General features: G+C 34.7%; 1 long non-coding RNA gene across 2 annotated transcripts in view; it reads left to right on the top strand.

Annotated features, from left to right (window-relative positions):
* The first annotated feature begins 11,360 nt into the window (after positions 1–11,360).
* The window catches only part of LOC144291989 (uncharacterized), a 118,865-nt gene continuing 103,746 nt past the window's right edge, over positions 11,361–26,479 (top strand). The window contains exons 1-2 of one of the 2 annotated variants that reach the window (XR_013359530.1): positions 11,361–11,707; positions 12,763–12,853. This is a non-coding gene — a long non-coding RNA (uncharacterized LOC144291989). Of the gene's footprint in view, positions 11,708–12,762; positions 12,854–18,428; positions 18,552–26,479 lie in introns of those variants that run through there. The other variant, XR_013359529.1, reaches the window with a different exon arrangement.

The raw sequence follows: 26,479 nt of genomic DNA, 5'->3' as shown, positions 1-26,479 counted from the left end.
GTTCATGCTACAAAGCCATGATTACAATTAGTTTCTAGTAATAGCTGAACTGACAGGTTTGGAAAACAGATATTTTCCGGAGATGACATTTGTGGTCTCTTTACCACATTTAATGATATGGAATATAATAGTAAAGAAAAGAAAAGCAGCAAGAGGTTATCTATGTGATTCAACTAAAAGAAAAAAATATTTGATTGCTGTATGATTTGCCCTAGAAACATGAGTTATAGTAAATTATTAATTTAAAATAAAAACCTTACTATTTTACATGTTATGATTTTGTAGATATCAGATAATTATTCAGTTTGTTAACAACACACAACAACAAAATATATGTATGTATATATGTATATATGTATTCTTCAATGTAGGGAAGTAGGTTAAGTTGACCAACTTTATAATTAGCTATTGTTTCAAATATCAATTCTGTCATTATTTAGTCAGCTTGATCAACATTTCTGACTTGATTATATCTGAAGTTTGTTTTTAATGAATTTCACCTCATAAGGTGTTTGTCACAATTAAATGGGATATACTATGGAAAGAAGCTGGGACAGGAAGTGCCTAATAAATAACGGTAGTGAGAGTTGGCTGTGGTTATTTTACTCCTAATAGGAATTGGTTGGCTTGTCATTATTTATCTTATATTTTCAAGGTTCACAGCTACTAAGATAGGTTTCTTAATGTGCAGAGGAGAGAAAATCCTGGGCCTACAAAAAATAGGGAGATGGACTGTAAACTCCTGTATAAATCTGAGACATTGAAAAGAAATGATAAAATGAAAAATACCTTGGTCTCTAGGCAGAGAAAATATTAAACTCTATCCTGAAAATGTGAAATTATAATTCATGTGTGTCATTGGCCTGTATAATATATAGGTTTCAATTATTGAATGTTTACTGTATCCTTTTGATCCATGAATCAGTCACAATAAGGTAATATAAAAAATAGTCTCATGCTGGTGCTCTCTTTGGTCATTTGACATAATTAATAGAATATGAAATATGGAGATATAACCCTGCAAACACTTCTAGAGTTCCAAAAGAGAAACAACCTATATAAGTCAGATTTTTCTAACAAGATAAACAATAGATTTTTCATACTAATACAATATCTAACAGATTATAGAATTGGTATGTTCAGTGTGATTAAAATATAAGAAAAGTCTATAAATCATGAGAAAATAATGTAAAAAAAGAACAGACTTATTTGAAAAAGTAGCTAGAATCAAGAGATGAAAATAAACAGGAAGATGTGATACGATACATTCCTTAAATATGGGATGTATTACAGTGACTTCTATCCAGAGTACAGAATGGAAAAGGAGAAAAAAAGAACCTTAACAGCAGAGAAACTTGACAAACACTATCTCAGTCAGTTGATAAATATTAACATCATCAGTGGTAACTCATGTTCATGCCATGTATTTTTGATATATGATGAGAATGTCACCCCGTGTATCATTGGGTCTTGCTTGTTATTCTGACATTTTCTGTCTTTTAAGTACAGTGTTTTGTAAATTAACATTTGCTGCAACATTAGATATTGTTCTATTTAGTCATTTAATCATTTCTATTTATTCTCTCAGTTTTATTTCTTTATTTTTCTGTTCCTCCTTTTTTGCCTTCTCCTTGGAATATTTAATTTTTAAAAAAAAATACTTTAGTCCATCTGTTGGCTTTTTAGTTATACTAATTTGCATATGTTTTAATGTTGCTTTGAGTTGTTTCAAAGACTGAAGGGTATATGATTTTTTTACCTACCTTGCAAGCTAAAAAATTAGCTTGTTGGAATTTCATGGATACTGGCAGAAAACATGAAACTCCTGAGTTAGAGATAAGGAACTCTTGGTTACTCATAGTAGTAGCAGCCAATGTATCAGTTAATATCTTTCATGGTTTCCAAGACTCATCATAAGGGAATATTATGAGAACCAGGTGATATCTGCATACATAGTGATTTGCATAACAGATGATGAGCTCTAAACTCAAGGAACCTGATTATTTTATAATAGGCTATAAATCTGACTGCCCTTTGCTTTGGAGGCAAAGTTATTTTGTTTAGACTACAGTTATAATGCCTTGCTAATGCTCCAGAAGGAAATACTATATATTTCAGGCTTACTTGCTCTACAAATATCCTTGAAAATATAGTCTGGAATAAAGGTAGATGGCATCTCACCTTGCAACATGTGCAGAAATGTGAGAGATTCAGAAATAATTGCTTCCCAATGATGTATGTTTTTCAATGTCTATGCATGAGGGCATTTTCCCTTGAATACACAGCACCATTGGCTACTCTGATTAATTTGACAGAGGCTGGGACAGAATTTACACAATTTGTCTCATGAGGCATTTAATTACATTTGCTATGAAACAGCAGGATGAGTCCCATTGCAATATTAACCTTGACCATGTCCACAAACAGCTGGATACATTTCTTACACCATCTGAGTCTATACTGGAAAGCTAGATGGCTTCCTTCTTAAGTTTCTGTATTGGCTTTCCCACTTAGCTGGAGGTATTAATTGACCTCGGCTAATAAAGTATAGATCTAGGGCCATTCTGGCACCCATTACAACCATGACCAGTAAGGTGAGACAGATTTGAAAGAATTTTAAGACCAAGGTATTGTCCTTGATCATTAAAGCTAAAGTCAGGGAGAAATTCTATCTCACTTTTCCTAGTTCAATTACTCTCATTATAGGGATAACTGCACTCAGACTGTACATACATGAGCAGTCATTCATCCCTCTAGAAAGCTCTCCCAGAAGGGTAGTCTTATTTTGGAGATATCTCTGCAATCCTTTGAGGGCTACATTATACACGTTTTTTGTTTTTTTTTTTTGTTTTTTTAAGTGAGAGAACATGAGTGGGGAGTAGAAGGTGGGAGGGTGGGAGCAGAGGGGGAGAGGGAGAGAGAGAATCTTAAGCAGGCTCAACATCCAGCCTGGAGCCCAAATCAGGGTTCATTCTCACAACCCTGAGATCATGACCTGAGCTGAAATCAAGAGTCAGATGCTTAACTGACTGAGTCTTTACAGGAGTATTTTTGTAAACACTTGAAAATATTTTATGAGCACCCCCCTAAGATACACAGTGACTATGTTTTCAGGAGGGAGGCAGTTTAATGCTTGGTTTCCACAACAGTATAATGTGAAAACTGTACATTAGGGGTACAAGCTCACAATATGGCATCCCATCCAGTTGGTAGGCAGGCCTTAAGGGTTCCAAGTTAATTTCCAGTGGTTGAGATGACTTGGTGATTGTTGTTGTTTGGAGAGAGTGGTAATATAATGTGTGCTGTTTGTCCACACAGCCAGATGACATTCACTTGTCCCATGGAATAACTGAGTGGTGGCTATGGAAATGCAGTGGGGAATACGTTCATGTTCTTTTCTTTCCTTTTCCTTTTCTTTCTTTCTTTTCTTTTCTTTTCTTTTCTTTTCTTTCTTTTCTTTTCTTTTCTTTTTTTCTTTTTTCTTTTCTTTTCTTTTCTTTTTTCTTTTCTTTTTTTCTTTTCTCTTTCTTTCTTCTTTTCTTTTATATGTATGTGTTTTCCTGTGGAATATGTGGAAGCTGGAACCAACAGAAACTGCTGTTTCTCATAGACTACTAGGGGAATGACAATCATATCATGGTCAGAAACATCCAACGTGGATGGCAGACCTAGTGGCTACAGTTTGGTACACTTTGGGAGAGCTTTCTCCACCATGTGGAAATCTCCATAAGTCATTCTTTAAAGCAAAGATTATCCGTGTCTCTTTGTCCTTTTATACCTATTGTGTCCAGAAGGAATTTCCTCTGTATGTGCCAGGGTTATAGTTCTTACACGGCCACACAATCTGGGTGTTCCATACTAGTAGCTATAAATCTACCTTTTGTCCAGTCATCTCCTGCTAACCTTCAACCTTTAATCCAGAAATGTAAGTTAGGCATGGCTATTTAAGAAGAATGTCTATGAATTAAGAGTCCTATTGAACCAGCAGCTTTGCTTCCTATAACAGAGTAGAAGATAAAGCTTCCTCCAAAAAGATAGTTGCTATTTTTCTTATAAAGCCAAGATATTGTTGGGGCCAGGCTGGCTTCGCTCTTGAATACACCATTTCCCTTTGACATATAAGACTAATTAGACTCTTCTTACCTTGTTAGTTTTTCAGTCCCAGTTGGCCATCACCAAAAGGGGATATCAGGCTGGGGAACCATAGTGTTTTCACATGTCACACAGTTCCCACAGGAGCCCAGTAGGAAGCTAATAGCTGAGCATATCAGGAAGACAGCAAGTCCAGCATCAAAATGTTGCCTCTGGGTGGAGGTTACCTCACCTCGCTAGGGTTTCCAATTGGTAAAGTCACCAGTGATGGAGGTTTAAGGCTCAAAAAAGGTAATTAGGATTGTGGGGCCCCACAGGTACTATTAGCATGAATACACATGTGGCTCTTCCCAGTAAAATGATTCCATCCATTATTATGAGTATGTACATATAAAATATCAATAGTGTTTTCGTATTTAGCAGCTGAAGCCACAACTCTAAATACATTGAATCCGCCCAGAAGGTTTCATCCATAAGGTTACATGAACTTCCTTTACCTGTTGTGAATTCTACCCAAATCCCATTACCTAATTCTGGGTATTCACAATGTGTGAGATTGGTAAGATGTTACCTTGGGAACCTGAATCCAATGGAGTTTGAGTCATTTCTCCCCCCCCCGCCCCACCCCCACCATCTCCCCAGGATACTATGACATATGGATAGCCTTTGGTCTTCTTTGAGGAAGGGAGATCTCAGTACCACTACTAAAGTTTTCCCCTCAAAGCTATCAAAGTCATACTAGAAGTGTTGGTATCAGAGGGTGTGGAGAGAGAACATAGCTCCATACCAGTAAATAAGGGCCTTTTAGTTTCAGTATTAAGTACTCAGACAGCTGCTCACAGCTAAAATTGTGCCAATTTCTAATGGTTTCTATTCACCCAAATCCCTATATCCTCACTGCTGACAGCACTTATTTCTGCTCTGGGGGTTTCTTGACTCAGAAGCACGTTTGGAACTAGAATGAGGGAGTGTTGTACTTACTTTGGGCAAAAATGTTAAGGAGGTGCCAAAAGTCTAAGTAGTCAAATTAAGTAATATTTTAAAGCAATGGAAAGTTGGAAAATTAATGCAAAACTCCCTGGTGAACAAAATATCAAAACTTACAGACACTATATGATCCTGTACATGCATGATTCAGCTCTCTTGCCCCATTCTCACCAACATCTAGGATACTAGAAGATACTAGAAGATATGAGACTTCTGACTTAGAAACCAAAGCCTTGTTTACTCAAGTAGCATGAGCTTTATGTTTGTATCTGTTAACCTTGATCTCTGCTCCATGAAGGTGATGTGAAGAGGTCTGGGTAGGTGCTGAATATGTAGGAGAGGGTCTTAGGCACAGCTAAGGAAACTTCAGGTTAGAAAATCTGAATCTTTTATAGTGGGCAGGAAGCTCATCTGACTTTTGTGCCAGAGGAGACAGGACTTCTTTTGTTGTGGTGAGTAGGAAACAAATCTGCCACTTATTTCAGAGGGAGATACTATCTGTATCTTTAGAGGCTGCTGTGTACTGTACAAGCATCCTTGGCAAGATAGTCTAAGATAGAGATTCCACTTACAGGACATGTAGAAGTATAAGTGATCTGTGGAGAGTTGTCTCCTAAAATATCCAATAAAATACTAAATATAGAATGGCTAGCTTTTGAATCTGTAGGTGAAAAAAGTAGACATAAAGAAATTGATTCTATTTAGTGCAATGGAACACAAGAAGGAAGAGGAATGACACTCGAGAAAAAACATTGCTAATAGGAAGCACAAACCATAGAAAGAATTTAAATATATAATTAACCCCAAAGAGTATGGCCAGATTAAGTTTGTGAAAGTGAGATATTCTTAAATTGTTTAAATAAATCCAATATATTCTTTTTGAAAGACAAAAACCTTTTTTTTTTGTTCTTTCCTTATGGTTTCTGATGCCTATTTTTATTTAATAAACACATAACTATTTCAACACTATTACACAAACACAACACTATTTTACTGGCACAGTTCAGGGTGCTTTACAAATATGAATTAATTTAGTTCTTATAACAATCAAAACAGGTTATGCTACTACTATTACATATTTGTCAGTCAAAGAAAATGAGATAGAAAGAGGTTAAATGAATTTCCAAGGCCACTTGATAATAGATGATGAAGACAAGGTTGGAACTCTGGCATTTTGGCTCTGGGATCTATTCTCCTCATACTCTGCAGCCTCGTCAGTTCTTTTAAACATACTGTCCCCGTCCCCACCACTGCCATGGCTACCCCCAGTTTCTCTAAAGCCATTTTATTATCTCAAAGACTTTAACTATTATTAATGTTACCAGAAAGACTGAAAATTGAAGAGTTGGGAGATTTATACCTGAGAACGTTAATCACAAAGGATCTCGAGTAGCTATGTGCATACCAGATAAAATAGACTTGAGTACATATCAAAGCAAAATAAAACAATCTCTCAGGAGTAGGATAAATCAAATTAAAAATTTATCGATAGAATATAAATTTTCTGGAACTACATGCAGAGTAATAATAATCCTCAACATATATAAAGCAAAACCAATAATTTGGTTAAAATTATTTGGTGAAATAGGCAAGTTATTTGGCTAAATAGAGTATTATGGAAGGTGTTAACAAACTTAGGTTTAGAGATTGATGAATACGGGATCTTGATGTTGATGTTATCTTCCTCCATGATGCGGCACCTGGTTAAGCACTAAACTTCCCAACATAGAGAAAAAGAAACTATATAACTTGGTGAAATACATAAGCAAGCTGTTTTCCTGTGTTCAGGAAGGAGCTAACAGGCACTCAAGCCTGCCTTCCCTGAAACAGAAAAATTGGCAAGGTAAACCTCATGATCCCTCAGTTCTCTGCAGGAAGTGAGGGTTAAGAGGAGCATCTCCCAAACTCTCAGAGAGCTATGATCCTAGTCCAGTAATGGCACTCCTGCTGAGTGAAGGAGTCAGAAATCCAGGTTCAGGGAGAAGAGAGATTGGGGTAGAAAAAAATATTTGAAAATAAATATTGCCCATAACCTTCCCAGATATGATGAAAAATAGCTACGCATGTATCTAGGCAGCACAGTGAATCTAAAGCAGTAAATTAAAAATATCAATAAGCAATCAAATCAAACTTAGGAACATAATAGTCAAACTGCTAAAGACCAAAGTTAGAGATAACATCTCTTAAGTACCCAAGGGATAAAAGATGCATTGACCACATGGAAACAGGAATAAGTGAGAATCACCACAGACTGCTCAGACAGAATTGTGGCCCATAAGATATCTTAAATAAAGAAAAACAGTGTTAAAAAAAATTCTGTATCTGGTGATAATATTCCTAACCTGAGAATAAAATAATATTTTATTTTCAGATAAATGGAAATTGGCAAAACTCATTCTCAGGAATGTGTAAAGGAAATGATACAAGGTAGAGTTCAGTAAAGAAGGGCACCAAAAATGTTACAGAGTATGTATATAAAATAGAAGTACAACATTAGAATAATGCCAAATGCACAATATCGTGCACATCATGATCTCATAAAACGTAGTTAATAAAGAAATTAATAACAAAAAGTAATCCCCTTAATCCCACAATATAGAAATGAAATAAAACATTTCCAAATTATTTGTGGCTCAGCAAAGAAATTATAATTATAGTTAGAATGTGCTTCAAACTGAACAGTAAACATAGTGTATTTCAAAAACTTGAGATCTAACTAAAGTTATAGAAATTTAAATCCTTAAATTCATATATTGAATAAAAGCATAGATTAAGAAAATAGCAGTTCAACCCAAAGGTGATCTATGAAATCAAAATAACGCTAATCAAAATTCCAGGTGTTTGCTATATCCTATTAATTAATGTTAATTAAAGAGCTATAGTACTTAAGGTAGGGGTAGTGTCACAGAAAGAGAAAACATTATTTTATGGATAAGCAATCCTACTTTTTTTTTTTTTTTAAAGATTTTTATTTATTTATTCATGATAGTTACACAGAGAGAGACAGAGAGGCAGAGACACAGGCAGAGGGAGAAGCAGGCTCCATGCACCGGGAGCCCGACGTGAGATTCGATCCCAGGCCTCCAGAATCGCGCCCCGGGCCAAAGGCAGGCGCCAAACTGCTGCGCCACCCAGGGATCCCAGTCCTACTTAAAATACTTAGGAAGCATGACATGACAGAGGCAGCCATATGAAATTAACTTTTGAGTAAATAACACATTCAAAATTGGCTGAGTATGTGAAAAATAATACAAATTTGACCCTACCTATCAGAGAGGCAATTCAAGAACCAGCACTTGGGAAGGAAATGAGAAGAAAATAATTGAGGGTGAGGGATGAAGCTTCAGTGCTTTAAATGTATCTTTATATTTTTGTTTTTGATTTTAAAAAAAAGTGAAAGCTCTGAGGCAAATAAAGCAACCATTAATATGAGTCAGATATTCATGATAGAAACATGGTAATATATATTATATATGGTAATATATATATGTAAACATGGTAATTTGTATATTATTTATAATATATATTATATATATTTGTATTTTTTGGTATTTAAAATTATAGATTAAAAAGTAAATGTAATAGTATGTATTGGAAAGTTTTAGTTGCACACCACAGCTTTAAAAGAGAAATTTATTGGGATGCCTGGGTGGCTCAGTTGGTTAAGCATCCAACTCCTGGTTTCAGGTCAGGTTATGATTTCAGGGTCCTGGGATCAGCCCTTGGTCAGGTTTCTTGCTCAATTTATTATCTGCCTGTCTCTCTCCCTCTGACACTCCTCTTCTCCTATGCCCTCTCTCCCTCTCAAATTAAAAAAATAATAATAATAAATAAAATCTTTAAAAAAATATTTCTAAAATTTTCATACATTTCAAGCATATAGACAAACTGAACTGTGTGGAAAGAGGATAGCAGGGTCAAGGATAGACTAAAAATGGAAGAAGAATGGGAGTTTTTAGCTGATAGAAATGAAGATAGTAAGATAGCTTTCCTTAGATATTTGAAAAGCTCATTTGTAAGAAAGTTTAGATTCATTCAGCATAGCCATGTATAATAAATTTCAGGATAATACATCAACGCATCACTTTAATATTTTTTGAGTATACCTTAGGTCTAGATCCTAGTCTTGGCACCACTAATAAAACCTCAAACAAGGAAGATGAGTTTCCTATTCTTGTGGAACTCACGTTCGCGTGGCATGAGGAGGAAGATAAAAAAACAAGTACATGAACAAATGAGCAAAAATATTACTTAGTGACAAGTGCTTATTCTGAGAAATAAAAAAAGTACTGAGACATTCAGTGAATGGAGCTCCTCTTGACTGGCCGACAAGAGGAGGTAAGTGAAACCTACCTTCATGATATGGTCAGGAGCAGGAGTTTCCCTCCCCCTGATAGGCTGGGGAAAATCTGCAAATTGTAAAGAAGCTTAATTTTTTGAGTAAGGAAAAGAGATCAGTGTGGCTGGGGAATATTTGGATATATTCTAATTTACGTATTCACTGTTTTCCTATGGGAACCCAGAACTCTTGATTTAAACTTTTAATAGATGATTATGACTTCTCTGTGTTGAAATGTGGGGAATAATGGTGATAAAAATGGGGAGGGTTGGGAAGGATGGACACTAAACCTTCACTTTCAACCTCGTGAAAGAATGGACATTATTAAATCTTACCTTTAACTGGGTGAAACAAAATGGAGGATTTTATTCACCAGAATTCCAGTATCATAACTACTAATAAAGACATGAGTAAGAAGAGGGAGGTGGTTGAGACTCAGGGCTGCCCATAGCAGGAAAACCCACATGTTAAGGATCTAGGTCTTTGAAAGGGGATTGTCACTAAGTGGTGTGCACCTTTGGTCAAGAAGGGAACAAGAAAACAATGTGCATATGAACGGAGGGAATAGTGAGGAAGAGAGGAAGAAATGTTTGTCATCTCAGGAGTGTGAGGCATAGGAGAAAAGTTCAATGTTTCACAGAGTTGTATTGCGAGATAGTTTGTATAAATTATCGCATCACCACTCAAGAAAACCTATAGTCAACTGTTGCATTGTTTTTACAAAATACTTGCCAAATTTGCATTTCAAAGTTTAAATATTTCAGTATACTGAGACAAAATTTGAGGGGATTCAGCTATCTCTGGATCAAGTGAGAAATAACTGTATATATCTGAAGTTCTCTCAAAACAAGGAAGGAGATTGGTGGAGCTTATGATCAATACACTTAATTGGTTTGGTTTGGGCGAGATAGGTGACTATAACTAACTTTAAGGATCCTTCTGGTGAAAAATCTTGTTTTCTTTGGTATGTAATATTTCTTTGCCATTTCTCATGTCAAAGATGAATAAAAGAAACAGGATTGTAATTGATAAGCATATAAAGTATAAACAGAGAGTTGGAGACATTGACAGAAGCCTTCTAAATATTGAAGTGACATTAAAAACCTGAAAAAAAAACAGGAATTCTGAGAGTCTATGCAATAAATAAATTTATTAAATACGTTCCTTCCTAAAGGCTCTGTGTCCAAATATCATTACAGTAGGGGTTAGGTCTTCAAAATCATCAGCTTTGGAGGGAAGCAACCATTCAGTCAATAACAGTGTCACAACCAAATCCAACTGTAATGGGTACAAATCCTTTGCCATTCTCCATCAGAAGGACACAAAAACAAATATTTTCAGAATCTTGTTCTACTTTCCATTTACTGCCCTATCCTTCTCTTCTACTTGTTTTTCAAATGTCTTGCAACTTGAAAAGAAACACGGTCCTTACTCAGGCACCTTTCCTTTGCTCCTGGACCAGTCTGGCTTGATCTCCATCAGAGCTACCACCTAAACGATATCATCTGTACATAAATGCATACATAGAAAACCACCATCTGATTTCTTTCTTTGACTCACTTTTTTAGGTGTATCACGGGCATCTTTCCTTGAGTCATTTTCATTTCTTTAAAACCACTTTGCTAAAGGGGTGCCTGGGTGGTTCAGTTGGTTAAGAGCCTGCCTTTGGCTCAGGTCATGATCCTGGAGTCCTGGGATCTAGCGCTACATTGGACTCCCTGCTGAGTGGAGAGCTTACTTCTCCCTCTCCCTCTCCATCTGCTTGTGCCGTCTCTCTCCCAAATAAATAAATAAATAAATTCTTTAAAAAAAACAAAAACACTTTGCTGAAGTATAATTGAACATGCAAAAAGCTGCACATATTTAATGTATACAATTTAGTAGAGTTTAGTAGAGTTAAGTATAAACTCATGAAACATGGTGAGGATGGGATTAGTGCTAAAAAGCGAGAGAAAGACTAGAGCTTGCTCTCACTTTCTACTACATGAAGATAAAGCAAGAAGGCAAAAAAAAAAAGCTACATATTTAATGTATACAACTCGGTTGAGTTTGGGGTTAAGTATAAACCAGTGAAACTTGATGAGGATGGGGTTAGTGAGGATGGGGTTAAAAGCAGCGGAAGAGAGACTAGAGCTTGCTCCCTCTTTTTACCACAAAAAGATAAAGCAGGAAGGCTGCTGTCTACAAGAAGATGGCCCTCACCAGGAATTAAAGCTTCCGGCACCTTGATCTTCGCTTCTCAGCCTCCAAAACTGTGAGGAAAAAAACTTCTATTGTTTAAGCGAGAAGGTAAATAAATGAATTAGTTGAAAGTTGTGTGAGGAGTGATAGGAATTATGAAAATTAAACATTATTGTGACAAATATTTATCAGTGCCTAAAATGTGCTAGGCCATGCACATAAACAAAATAGACTTGAATATGTGATTCTTTGAAAAATACTTAACTGTCTTACTACAGAAGTTCGGAGTCACTGTTATACCGTGATGTTGACTTTTTTAAGAATAGGTGCCTATCTACCTAGGTGTATCATGTCCTCTTCTTGTCCTCACCCTCTTATAATCTGTAAGCATAACTTGTCTGAAATGTAGATGGAAGGGTAGGTAAAGTCAGGCAGCAGAGAAATGCTAAACAGCTCTCAGAGACCTGAGACTGCTTATTACGTACACACCGAGTACATCCAGATTTGTAGACTACGCACCCAGAAAAATGTACAAAATGATCCCATGTAATGTGGAAAGGAAGTATTAGGACTTCTGCCTACGTGTATTATATGCAAAAGAAATAAAGCTTTACCAATATCCAATTTACTAATTGACAAGCCTATAGGGATGAAAATATACATATATTAGAGTGCACGCACAGATATATTTTTGAAGGAGGTTAACCTTTAGACCGTTAGGAGTCCATTGCTGTAAACAACTGTAGTCATCAAGTGAAGGGGGAAATCACCCTTTTGTTTCCATTTTTAGTTTGATTTATTAGAGAAGAATCTGTTGGAGCCAAACAGAGTAGATTATTTTTTATAGTTCAAATAAGGATGATAATACCTCATATGCTGTCGTGGGGAGAATTCAGATGTGGATAGTAAATCAAACTTAGCACAAATATTGTCACAAAGGTGACACATTCTCCAAATTATTCCCATCTCTAGTATCTGTGAAGAAGGATATGTGTTAATGGCATTTTGAGTGACTTCTATTTAGTAAGCTACTCCCTTTTATTCCACTTAGAGATCAAATTTCTGATGGTTTGAAGAGTATGTTGATTTAGGCTTGGGAGTTAGGTTGAAGAATGTGAGGACCTCCATTGTTATTTGATGTTTTTTTTTTTTTTTTTTCTCAGCAACCTGGTTTTAAATACTCCCTTCCCTCCACTTGCAGAGAGTGAAGAGCTAATCTGAAAAGCAGAAGCTGAGTTCCTTGTTTACATGGAGGTGATGTGAAGGGACTTCATTTTCTGAAGTACTATATCGATAATATACACATAGCAGGTCCAAAATATATGCTATACTGTATCTGTTGCTATTGTCTACATGTTCTAACATTTCTGGAAAATATAATTATTGTTTTTGTTTGTTGGCATTTTTTTCTTAATCATCTGTTTGTATACATTCGGTGGTGCATAGAATGCCTTCTTTAAGGAATGGATTTTGGAAGTAGACAGGTGTTCTTCCTAGATGCTTTAGATTTTACTTCTCTCTAAATAGATTGCATGATAAACATTGAGTAGTAGATAAAAATGCAAAATAAATTTGTTTGTTCTTAGGATCTAAATCTAATTGTTTTAACAATGTACCCATGCCAATAGATTGCAATACAAGAAGATTATAAACTGATGGTTAGATGTTAATAACAGTAACACAAAACATTAAGGCAAGTGACATTTACATAAGTATCTGGATCTTAATACATGTAATTTACATATGAAAATTTAATCATCATAGAGATAAACAGCTGCAAAGTTTAATTAAACTCTCCACACAAAATCAGCCTGCAAGAAGTAGTTTGTCACTGCTAATTCATCACAATTCTCTTAAGTATTCTTTAAAATAAAAATGCAAAATAAATGACTCTTATTGATAATTTAACTTCTGGTTACTTTGTATTTTAATTGTATCATCAAAGCCTGTTGAGAATACATAAAGATTGTAGGTTTATTTTCACTCTGTTTAGAAGGCAAAGCGTAAATATATAGAGAACAAATGTATTTGTTTACAAACTTGTAAGGGTCACCAGCACAATAGCACTAGAGTCTAATTTAAGAAATTTGAATGCCAAAATAAGTTGTGGGTAATGAAGGGATATAAAAGTCTTTCTCAATGGAGCTTTAAAAACAATGAATTATACACAGAAATTAATGCCAACATTAGTCAAAAAAAGAGTAACTAACGATTGCTAATGTAGATAGATAAAACTGAAAATCTTAATTGAGTTTTAAGACCACAGAAACAGTACACCAAAAAGAGCATGTTTAATACATAAGTACTATAGGACGTCACCTTTGGGAAATAGGACATAAACCAATGGCAGGTTTTTTTTTTTTTCCATGTATCTTATTTTTTTAAGCAAATGCACTTATTCATTCATTTACTTAGAAAAAATAAGTATCCACTGCATGCCAAGCATAATGGTATAGACCAGCCTGAAACAGTGACCGCAGTTAGCTTTTGTTATGACATTCATATTGGTTGCAACCTTTTCTTTGTAGACAGACTCAAAATGTAGCAATAGGAGACAATGGATATATTCATGGTAAAGCAAAGGACATCTACTATTCAGGACTATGCTTCAAGCCTTTTATTTTTGCACCTAAATTCAGGTGGCTGGATAAGATTATAAATAGAATGCATGACATTCATTTAAGTGAAGATGAAATTAAATCGGACTTTGAAAAGGGGACATTGTCCATGAGTTGGTCCCTATGATATGCTTTTAATGTTGGGTTCTATCTCAACGTGTTTCTCCAAATAATTAAGTGTGTAACAATTACCTAGACGGAATAATAGATATAATTTCCAAGTATACCAATGATATAGTATTAATTACATTATTAACATCAATAATTTCGGTTTCTGTTAAACTGGTTTTTAATGTGTAAATTAATAGCATATCAGGTATTTTATAGTGTTATATGTTTAAATAAATTAAGCCAGGCCTTCCCAGATTGTAAGAATAAACCATGCCACGGAGTAAGCTGGAGGTCATAACATCTGAACAACCCATAAGAGAACTATTGTACACACTATATTTTCCTTCTTCTTTTTTTTTAAGATTTTATTTATTCATTCATGAGAGACACACAGAGAGAGGCAGAGGGAGAAGCAAGCTCCATGCAGGGAGCCCGATGTGGGACTCAATCCTGAAGCCCTGGGGTCACGCCCTGAGCCAAAGGCAGAGGCTCAATGGCTGAGCCTCCCAGGCATCCCTTTCTTCATGTTTTATATAAGGGGATTCATCTGAGGCTGGGGTAGCTCTCAGTTTCTTTTGTACAAAATGAATAGCTTGGCTTAAAAACCTAAAATTTTATGCACTGAATCTCCAAAATTCCTTGACTTTATCTGAAATGTTTAAATGTTCCAACTAATTTGGGAAAAATAATAGACTAAGACAAATATATACTGTTCTGTCCATTTAAATCATTTGAGCAAATAAGTGTATTTGATTATGAAGCCTTGAAAATAATGCTTGATTTAACACTTTATAGTTGTGTGTGTATGTATAGTGTGAGAGAAAAATCCATATTTAATTATCTACTCTCTATCTCGCTACCCATATATCTAAATAGAATCCCTCTTATTAGAACCTGAAAGTGGTTAGTTAGCTAAAAATCAGGAGGCATAAAAAATAATACCTCATACCTTAAACATTTAATTTATTTCAAAATGGGCACAACCCCTCAGCAGTCTTTTGATTTAGGGCCTAAGTCCTTTCTTGAAGATTGAGACTGCTGATTGGGACTTGAAATTAACTTTCTTGCATGAAAAAGTGCAATGTTAAATATTCAATGGTTTACAGTTTATTTCTCCTTAAGGGGGACACAAATTTAAATATAGTATAATATGAATGAAACAGTCTCTTGATTTTTTCCCCCAAACTTTTATACTTGTCTCTCTTATACTTATTAGATATTTTTACACACATAGTCTATCAGTTTTTTCATATTAAGTTTTCCATGGCAAAAAAAGGCACATCTTATAGAGGCTGGTTTGTATTTGCCCATGTTTCAAATGGTGGGAACAGAGTGTGCATGAGCTTCACTGGTAATATATCAGTTCACTGGAAATTGTTATAACTTCTTTTGTTGTATTTTACTTGACCTTCAAAGCCATCCTATAGGGGTTAAGTGATTCATATAAGATTATGTTATTGTTTTGGTTTCCATAAAAATATCAGGGATATTAAATGATTCACAGGAGGTTACAAAATGTAGGAGACAAACTCTGAAAGTAAACTGCAAGAACATACTTACTGCTATTATTTTGTTATGAGGTATTTCTAAAATAAAATTAATAGCTTGGATATCTGTTGAAGTGAAAATGAGTATAGAATGACTTTTTCACTGATCTAAAATTATTGCTTAGTTTTATCTGCTCAAAATGTGGAATCTAATTTAAACATTTAGACTATCAGTAATTTTGTGATACTAGCAGTCTAGTCTTTCCTGGCTTATTATAAAAGCATTACCAAAAATTAAAGGTATTGATTATTCTATTAATATTAAAGCATTAGTGGGTTGTGGTTATACCAGAATTCTCTCACAACTAAAGATACAACTTAGGTGTAAAATCTTTCATGCTGTATTTTAAGAGTCGTATTTTGTTTTGTTTTAACTTTGAAATCAGGTGCTGATGTACTCATATAGGTATTGGTGGTTAGTTTATAGAATTTTTCTCCCTTATTTGCTCAAATTTTTTTTTAGATTTTACTCTTTCTCCTCACTTTGATACATTGATATTTTATCCTGAAGAATACATGATCCATTTCAGATTCTTACTTCCTGGTTTCTATCACTTAACTGTTCTGAAGATTAAGATCAAATTTTTAGGGAATGGTTTTTAAATGAGATGGATTGGATTAAATGCAGAGGTGCTTATTTTATGTTCTCATAGTATCAATTACCTTTAATGAGAGACAATAAGAGTCTCAAATGAGGAAGAATGCTTATATTACGAGGTTTTGTTGTTGTTGTTGTTGTTGTTGTTGTTTTGAGATCTAAAATAATATGTAGAGACCAGGAGTTGTACATTATATGTGTTTAAAACTTGAGGTATTATTTCATATTTATTTATGTATTTGGCTAGGACTGTTGAGTCAGTAATGGGTCTAAATGATTATTTTGCCAAGAGAAGCTCATTGTAAAGATAAATTTTATATATGGCATAAAATTAATAAAATTTAGATTGTAAATTCTTTCCTTTCTTAGTAAATTTTCACCTTCTGTTTCTCTTGGATTTGGTTGAACGCATTTAAACATTCTCTGTATGCATTTGAGATTGGGGTTTCTGGGGGAGTGGACAAAACATTGGATATTATATTAGAAATTTTAGCAATTGAAGTAATAGAAATACTCCTATCTTCGTTTTTCCCAGTGGGATAAATACAATTAATGGAGAAAAATTCTTTATATGAAAAGAAATATAGTTTAGCTTACCTTTTCTTTTCTGGATTAGTGAGCCAAACATTACAGCTGCCCATGTTGTCAGAATGCCATAGGAGAATTTAGAAGAGGAGTAGCCAATAATGTAGTCAGCTTCTGACGTTTAAATACATGTTTCTGCTGTTCCATCAAAATTAATGATTAACTTCAGCATTAGAAGCATGTATTTCAATAGGAGAGGGAAATTTTCCCACCATCACTTCAGAGGAGAAGTAACCCTCTGGCGTTATAAATATATATTTCAGAGTAAGAAAGAAGATTGATCCCACAGGATATCTCTCTTCTCCATCCATTGATGATGTCAGTGAGTGTCTGATTAGCTGCTGACATTTGAAATTATGGTGGGTCAGCAGGTTAATGAAAGCCTTCTTTATATAGCTGTGTCCCCATTGCCTCTGTGCCTTCCTAGGCTTTTGGCTTGTTTGCTGACCTCAAAATGCAAGGCAAAAATAAAAGTACACATCAAAAGAAGTATAGTTGGAGCACTCATCTATTGATGATTTCTAATGCTTCTATTTAACAAGAAAGAGAAAGGTTAATGAATAGCAGCGACTTAACTTATTTGGGAATGGTTGAGTACAAAGGGTCTAGTTAATAACCTCAGTGACCTTATTGAGGATAAACTCTGTGTAGATGAAAACATTTCAGTAGAATTGTCTGTACCACAATTTTTCTGCCTTTAAGTGACAGAGTTACATAAATTTCCCATTTTATAATATTGAGTCATCTTCTATTGAGGCAAGGAGAAAGTATAAAACTGAATTAGGTTTCCTGACTCATCAATCATAGTGTCTTAGAGCCAGAGAGGGCCCTTGAGACCTAGTGTGGTGTTTTTTAAAGCTGTGTTCTGTGGCACTTTCAGGTTCCTCAGAGTGACCTTGCAAGCTGCCATAGGGGGAAAACAAGTACGTGGGGCCCTCGTTCCTATTCATATTTATGATGCCACCTAACATGTCATGTAATAAAAGACTCTGCTGACAAAGTTTGAAAACCACTGAGCTGCAACTAACACTCTCAATTTGCACTTAAGGAAATTGAGGTATAGGTGATAAAGTGAAGTTGCCAAAATCCTGTAGCTATTCTACATCACAATAAATGTGGGAAAAAAAAATGTACCTCTTGAAGGATAGTACTTTTCAGTATTTTTGTTTTTCAGAGAAGAGTACAAAAGCAAAAATAATGTCTTGGGACCAATCTTGTTTCAAAATGCTCTGAATCCCAATGGAGGTCAGATGAGGAATGCCAGGCTGATCTTCCCAAACCATTTCCCTGCTCATTTTGTCTGGATAGAGTGAGAGCTGGTTTCCAGTGCCATCTGTGTAAGATGTTTAATTTCCTTTACATGTCAATTTAGGGGATGGACATTGACTCTGGAACTTTAGAAGTTTCTAGTTATCTCCAGAGAAGATCATCTGTTTCTGGATTTCTGCATGTCATCAGTAACAGACATTAGGACCACACTTCTGCATCTGTTGGTGAGACAAGTGCAAGTCTGATTAAACTCCAGTGTTGGGTGCTCAAAATGCTGGGGGGGGTGCGGAGCCTAAAATGTAGAAAGAAACCGTTAAATATCTGTATATATTTACTTTAATCTAAAAATAGGAAAGAAATTCAGCATTTCTGGATAGCCTGACATGATGCTGAGTTGGTAGGTCAGAGTCTATCTTTAGAGCTGGAGAGTGACTAGCAGGAAGAAATCTTGATGGCGGCCTCTCTCTCTCTCTTCCTCCCACCACCCTGCTGCCACCTCATGTAGTCCCATCTTACTGCAACCAGTTGCAGTATCATGTGCCAGTCGTGATGGGTTTGAGGTTTTGCTTTTGATAAAATCTTTATAAAACTATGTGGAGAGATTGAGAGTGACCATGGAAATCTTTATTGCACACAGAAGTTCTTTGCTATTTTGTAACCAAGTGTGTAAAAGTATTTTCAAAGCTAAATTTGAGGTTTTCCACAGAAAAACTTTTCCAAATTTGCAACAATTTTCTGAGTTGATAATGTTTTTTAGTACTATGGTGTATAAAAGATATTTTTGGAACATGCACACACACTCACATCCAGTCTCTTACACTTTACTGTTCCTTCAAGTTACAGTACATGACTGAGAAAGTGACAACTTCCAAAACAAACAGACAGACAAAAACTTTGATAATATGAAGAAGAATTAGAAGTCTAGAAGGTGCTGGGAAAATGTTCTGTCACTTAAGAAGCTTTTACATATGTCTTCGTCTGTATATAAAGATTAGAAATAATTTCTTTTTCATAGCATTATTATGAGGAATAAATGAAGCTATAATAGAAAAGGTTAAGAGACTGCTTGATATTGGGATGTTTTCAATTACTATTAGTTATGATGATGATCATTATTAAATACTTGGAAACTTACACCATTTAAAAACTTGCCAAGTGAAGAATTTTAATGAATACCAATTTAGTTTTTATAACATAAAAATTATAATTATATAACATATATTATACTTTCCAATTAGTTTTTAAAGAAAAAAAATGACATCAAGGAGGAGAGAGGGAATTTACTAGATAAATTTAAACAAATAGTCTTTGTATAATTGGTAAGTGACTGAAAAATGGGTATAATTAATCAGAAAGTGCAAATACTAATGCATTTCTTTTATGTCTGTCTACATATTCTTGAAAGATATGCTTGTAAGCTATGAGATCCGTTAAAACCAATGATTGAAATAAATTGAATCAAGGATTGCTTGTAGTTAAAGTGTTAAAGAATATCTTTACAATATAATGAATTCAGTTACATTACTTTCACTAAAATAGGGTTAACAATATTTTTTCTGAGGACATACAGTTCTTGTATAGTGTCAGTAGAAAATTAAAGTAGAAGTCATAAAATAGTGTTTACTTTGTCATCTAATCCTTTTAAAATGTCTAGATTTGTATATATTTTATATTGTACAATATATAATTAGAATAATAATTTACAAATAAGTCATTATTATTTGATGAGAGAATGTCTGTTCCAAACCGTTTGAAGAGTATGAGATGTAAATTATTTAAGATGTGATGAAAAGAGAACTGGGTTCTGAGAGAAAAGATGAAGCTGGTTCTAAGAAATGAGGCAGTGAAAAAACATGTGGCTTTAGTCAGAATTTGTGAAAGGTTGGTAAATATCCTAAGTGAACACAGTCATCTTTCGTGCTAGGCTTGGTTGGGTTCTGAAGTAGAGATATCCTGGGTAGAGCTAAGCTCACTGTACAGCAAGGATGGAGTGGAGAAGCACTCTGATCCACATGGGACTTCTGCTAATTAAGAAGAACTTCTGGATATTTATCCAAAGAAACAAAAACATTGATTCAAAAAGATGTAAGCACCCTATGTTCATTGCAGCATTATTTATAATAGCCAACACGTGGAAACAAGTTAAGTGTCCATCAATGGATGGATGAAGAAATTGTGTGTGTGTGTGTGTGTATAATTAATATATAGCCATAACCAAGAATGATATCTCACTGTTTATGACAACATGGCTGGACTTTGAGGACTTTATGCTAGATGAAATAAATCAGAGAAAAATAAGTACCATATAATCTCTGTAATATGTGGAATCTGATTCTATATCTCTATGTCTATAGAGATAGATATAATCATATGCAAAGAACAACTTGGTGTTTGCCAGAAGCAGACAGTGGGGACGGGATGAATGGATGAAGTGTTTTCCTTTCTGTTTTTCAGTTTAAATTAATTGAATAAAAAAATATAAATAATGAAGTAATGAGTGAACAACATAAAGAGAGAACTCTCATATAATACTGATGGGAATAAATGGATAAATATTCCTTTAGAAAAGTTGGGCATTATGTTATTCAATGAAATTCATGATATTTAAAAAAAGAAGAGGAGGAGTAGGAAGAGGAGGGTGGAGGGAAGGGGAGGGGGAGGAAGAACAAGAAGAAGAACTAAGTAGGTTCCCCATAGAGTTCTCAAAGCCAGAACTTCCTGGATGGACTCTATTGACAAGGTACCTTCATGTCTTCTCAAGTCTATTCTATGAAGGTTGATGAATATTTTCAGTTCCAGGTTAGTGGTCATTTTCTCTTGACATCAGTACCTTTGTTCATGTTATATGGTCCTAAACTTGTGTAATTTCTCTAGAACATATTTTTCTCATGGCTCTGTTTTATCTCAGTCCTCACAGTCTAGAATTCCATATTTTGTAAGGACTCCATTTGATGAGTGAACAACTACACAGATGCCTGAAAGCTCTTTGATAGGAGTAAAAACAAACAAATAAAATGAAAGAAGTAGAAGATAAAGCAGCAAATCCACTAGAAATAAAAGATATAAAATATTTCAGAGACAAAATGAGGTAATAAAAATATACTAGAATAGGAATCTGGAGTCAACCATCTATTTAATTGCATGACTCTTCAGAAAGCCATCATCCTCTTTATTTCTCAGTTTTTTTAGGTTGTGAAATAAGAGGTTTGATGAGATAACCTGTCCATCTCTTTCCATTTCTAAAGTTCTTTGAATAAAGAAAGACAAAAACGTGGAGAGGAAGGCATGGCATGGAGAGCTTTCTGCCCAATTATCCAAAATTGTTATGTTGTTTGAGAATAATTATTAACAATAATAATAAATCATAATAATAAATAATAATACTCAGCCTAATCTCTCTTTCAATGCAGTGTCAAAGGTGGAGGAAAAGGAGATTGATGAGAGAATAAATGGAGGCTCAGTGTTACAACCACTACTTCAAGTCATTGAACTGTTCTGTAGGCTCTTCCTCTGATGGCCAGTTTTCACCAGTTTTATTGTCAGCGAGGTAGGAATATGTAGCTAGCTCCACACAGGGAGAAAAGAAGTCAGGATTCTTAATATAAAGAATGTGCATTCCATTAATTTTAAAAGACCTGTGAGAATAATGATCAGTTCTATACAGTTACTTCCTTTAAAACTAATCCAGCACCTTATTCAAGTAGCATTAATTCTTGGGAAAATGTCTGATGACACTAGGGCACAGTATCGTATAAAATAAGGGCCATTCTCAACTTTCTTTTCACTCAAAATATGTAGAACTTTCAACAATTATGTATTGAACTTTGAGATGGTTTTCCTTCGTATCTTCTTGGGAATACTTGTTTTTGCGTTCATAAATTTATCTGTTTTATGAAACAATGGTATTGAAGATATTTAAGATTTTGTATCTCACATAGAATCTTTGAAGCACGAGCAAACTTCTTATTTTACTGCAGTTACAGGCAGACCATTTCTACAGGTCAGCTTCCTAGATTTGTTTTCCTTCTTCTTCCCTTTAAGGTACATCTCTAAAGGGAGTTTTTTTCTGGAAAAACAAAGGTGGCAGATTTATTCAAAGGGAATTAGTATACTTTTTTTTTCCCTACAAAAGGAAAAAAATTAATAAAGAAGACCTGCAAAAAATAAAATTAAATGTTGATTGATAGCTGAACATGGTAGCAAACTGAACCTAAACCATTTATCAAACCATGCAAATGAGAAATAGGGTTCCATGAGGGCTACTGCTGAGCCCTCTGCCCAGCACAATATGCCAGATAATTAATTGTGACAGATGATTTTGAAATGAGGGACAGCCAAATAAAATACATGTATCATTTTTCTTCCATATTTGGGGCTTGTATAAAAGGCCTTTGCCACTAGCAGTTAAATTGGTACAGTATTTCTATTTTCTTAGGAAATATAGGAACTATATTTCACTTTATAATCCACCTCCAGATGTTACGTGGAGAGTTTGTTAAGAATGATTTTCATACCCTTTAACAACTTGATAGGGAAAACCAATACAATCAATCAGCAGTATTTGCCATGAACATTTTTGGATAAGTGATGACATTCATTCTACATCCCTCTGTGAGACAATTTATTAATCAGAACCATTTATAACATTTGATTTTTAAAAATGCATACAAAATGTCTGTTTATAATTTCATATGCAAGTATGTCTGTGTTTTTGTGGTCGTAATGGTGGATTTTGTTTTGGTTTTGGTTGAAGAAGGTAGTTCAATGCAGGGCTGGGATGGGGATGTAAGAAACTAGGTGTTGATGATACATGAAACATACAGTATTATTGTGGCAGATTCTCTCTAAGTTCTCACACCCAGATTTTATTGTTGTTCTTTACGAATTATATTTCCATATGTGAAATGATTTTTTGGAATAATGATGCCTGAGGAATTCCCCTAGATTTAGTCATTTATCAGATTCATATCTGCAGTAGAATGAGAGAAACCAAATAGTGCCATGGTAGAGTTTCTGACTATGGAAACATTTAACCTAATGGGTAAAAATTTATCTCCTATGAACCTAATTTTCTATCTATCAAATAGAATTTGTTAACAATTCATGTACTGTTGGACATTTTGTGGACTTGGTATTCTACTGCTTAAAATATTGGAAAAGGAGGAAACAGAATATGACTATTTGAGAACTGAACAAATTAATACAAGTAAGGCATATAGATTAATCTGTCATAAAAGGTTTGGACAAAGTATGTTTTTAGTATTTTTGTATATATAGTTGGTATTTTTCCCCAGGGAAAAAGGATCTCATTCCTGAGGTTGGTGATTGAGGGAATGAGACAAAGGCCATTAAATGATTATGGAGTATCATGGGAACTTGAAGGAAGTCAGTGGTGAACATAGAGGTGTATGATGATGATGATTGAGGATCAATTAGAAAAAGTGTCATAAAAATTTGGTTGCCAATACTTTATCCTGCTTATGGTGTTCCCCATGACTTTTGAAAGGTAAAAAAAATAAAAATCTGTGTAGACTGTAAATAGAGAGTAAAGAAAGGCTGATTATATTGATCTTTCCCCCCAAGCCTCTATAGAGTATCAAGCACTCAAAAACTCTGATGCAGTAACATTGGGGCATGGAGTGCAAGCTTAAGTGTATCTCGCATTTTTAGTTTGATTAAACTTTATAATATGCAAATTTTTTGAGGCAGAAAGTATAATATACAGTTTCTTGACATTTACATTAGATGAATTCCCTGTAGTCTTGTAGGAATAGTACACGGGGCTCTTTTAGGCTTCCAGTTTGCCAGAACTGTTATTTTAGTTATGATGATGTGGGCATTTGCTCCTTAATGGTTAAGACTCTCTTCTCACCAGATGTGGTCTTTTGGAAAAGAGTTCAAGCTGCCTGGCAGGTCAGTAAAAGGGAAGTGAGCATTGTCACTGCAAGTGCTCTGCCTATTTTGTGAATAAATGGATGACTTTACTTTCCAAGGTTGTCAGTCTTTCACAAGAGCCTCCATTTAAATCATAATAATGATGCTACTTAAACTCCAGTTCATCTGCCAGTATTTGATTAGCAAGCTGGCTGAATGCAGTGATAGAGAGGACGGCAGAGCTTCATTTCATCTAGGGTATCATTATAGCTTAAACCGGCTCTCACATTACCATTATTGTTATTATTAATTGTTGCTTGGTGGGGAGGGGGCTGATAAGATTCCTACCATTATTCTCAATGGGGAAGATGACATGGCCCCTTTCCTGGGTCACCACGATCAAAATTAAATAGACATAGATATTATCTCACCTCGGAAAGGGATGAGAAAGCTTCAATTCTATGATTTCTTGTATAAAGTTATAATTTATATAAATTACCTTTGGAAAATTAAGCTCAAATTATTGAGTGGCATTTTTGCATTTATAAGCTTGTGTATTTGAATTTATATATATTTTTGCATATGTATTATATATATATACATATATATATATACATATATATATATATATATTTGCGTACAGATACATCTAATCCTTATACCTATGCTGTTATACTTTTAACAGGGAGGAGTTCCAAATCAAAAACCTATGCAACATGCAATACTGAATGAATAGAGACATCATTTGCAAATTTTCTTGTCGTACGTGTGATACCTTCATTCAGTGTTCATATTGCATAAGATTTCAGTTTTTTTGTTTTTAGCTGTTGTAGATGGAACAGAGTGAAAATGAAGGCTTTTAGGAATCACTAATTTATCTTTTCATCTTTCACTCTGAGTAGCTATGTGAACATTTTATGGGCTTGTAGAATCAGAAGTTAGTGATCCTCTTTACTAATTCTATAAAAAACAAGGTTCACAGAAAGTTGAAAGGACCTTGAGCTACATATTCTCTGACATGAATATATGTTTTTAATTAATAGACTATTTTCAAACAGTTTTAGGCTTAAAGAAAAACTGAGCAGAAAATAGAGTTGCCATATATTCCCCACCCTGCCCTCACACCATTTTCTACTATAGCTAGCATCTTACATTATATGGTACATTTGTTATAGTTGATGGGCCAGTATTGATACATTATAAATTAAAGTCCACAGGTATATTAGGGTTCACCATTTGTGCCCCACATTGATTGTATGGATTTTGACAGATGTATTGTAACATGTATCCACCAATATTGTGTAATACAGGGTAATGTCATTACTCTAAAAATCCTGAGTTCCATCTCTTCATCTCTCCCTCTCCCCAAACATCTGTGAACCCTGATCTTTTTTTGCCATCTGCATAGTCTTACCTTTATTAGGATGTTATATAGTTGGAACTACACAGTATATAGGCTTTTCAGTTTGACATCTTTCACTTAGTATTATACATTTAGGAATACTTCATGTAAGTTAATACCCAAAACTATATGAAAAAACATACAATTCAACACCAAAAAGCCCAAATAATCCAATTTAAAAATATGGGCTGAAGAGCTAAATAAACATTTTTCCAGAGAAGACATACAGATAGGAAATAGACACATGAAAAGATGTTCAACATCACAAATCATCAGGATAATGGAAATTAAAACCACAATGAGATACCATGTTACATCTGTCAGAATAGCTAAAATTAAAAAAAACAAAACAAAACAAGTAATCGCAAGTGTTGGAGGTTGTAAAGGAACCCTCATGCACTGTTGATGGAAACGGAAACTGGTGCAGCCACTGTGGAAAACAGTTATGGTGGTTCCCCCAAAATTAAAAATAGAGCTACCATATCCTGTATTCTACTGCTGGGTATTTACCCAAAGAAAATAAAAAGACGTATGCACCCCTATGTTTCATACAGCATTGCTTAAAATAACCAATATATGGAAGCAACCCAGTGTCCACTAAAGATGAAGGGATACAGAATATACAAAAGGGAACATTATTCAGCCTTAAAAAGAATGAAATGTTGCCGGTTGCCTCAACATGGTTGGACCTAGAGTGTATAATGCTGGGTGAAATGAGTCAGCCAAAGAAAGACAGATACCATATGACTCCACTCATATCTGGAATTTAAGAAACAAAACAAATGAACAAAGAAAAATAGACACATGAATACAGAGAACAAACTGGTAGTTGCCATAGGGAAGATGGAGAGGATGTGGAAAATGGAGGGGATTAAA

Source organism: Canis aureus, chromosome 20, assembly GCF_053574225.1.
Source record: "Canis aureus isolate CA01 chromosome 20, VMU_Caureus_v.1.0, whole genome shotgun sequence".
NCBI classification, from domain to species: Eukaryota; Metazoa; Chordata; class Mammalia; order Carnivora; family Canidae; genus Canis; species Canis aureus.
This window is presented reverse-complemented; position numbering and strand designations above follow the sequence as displayed.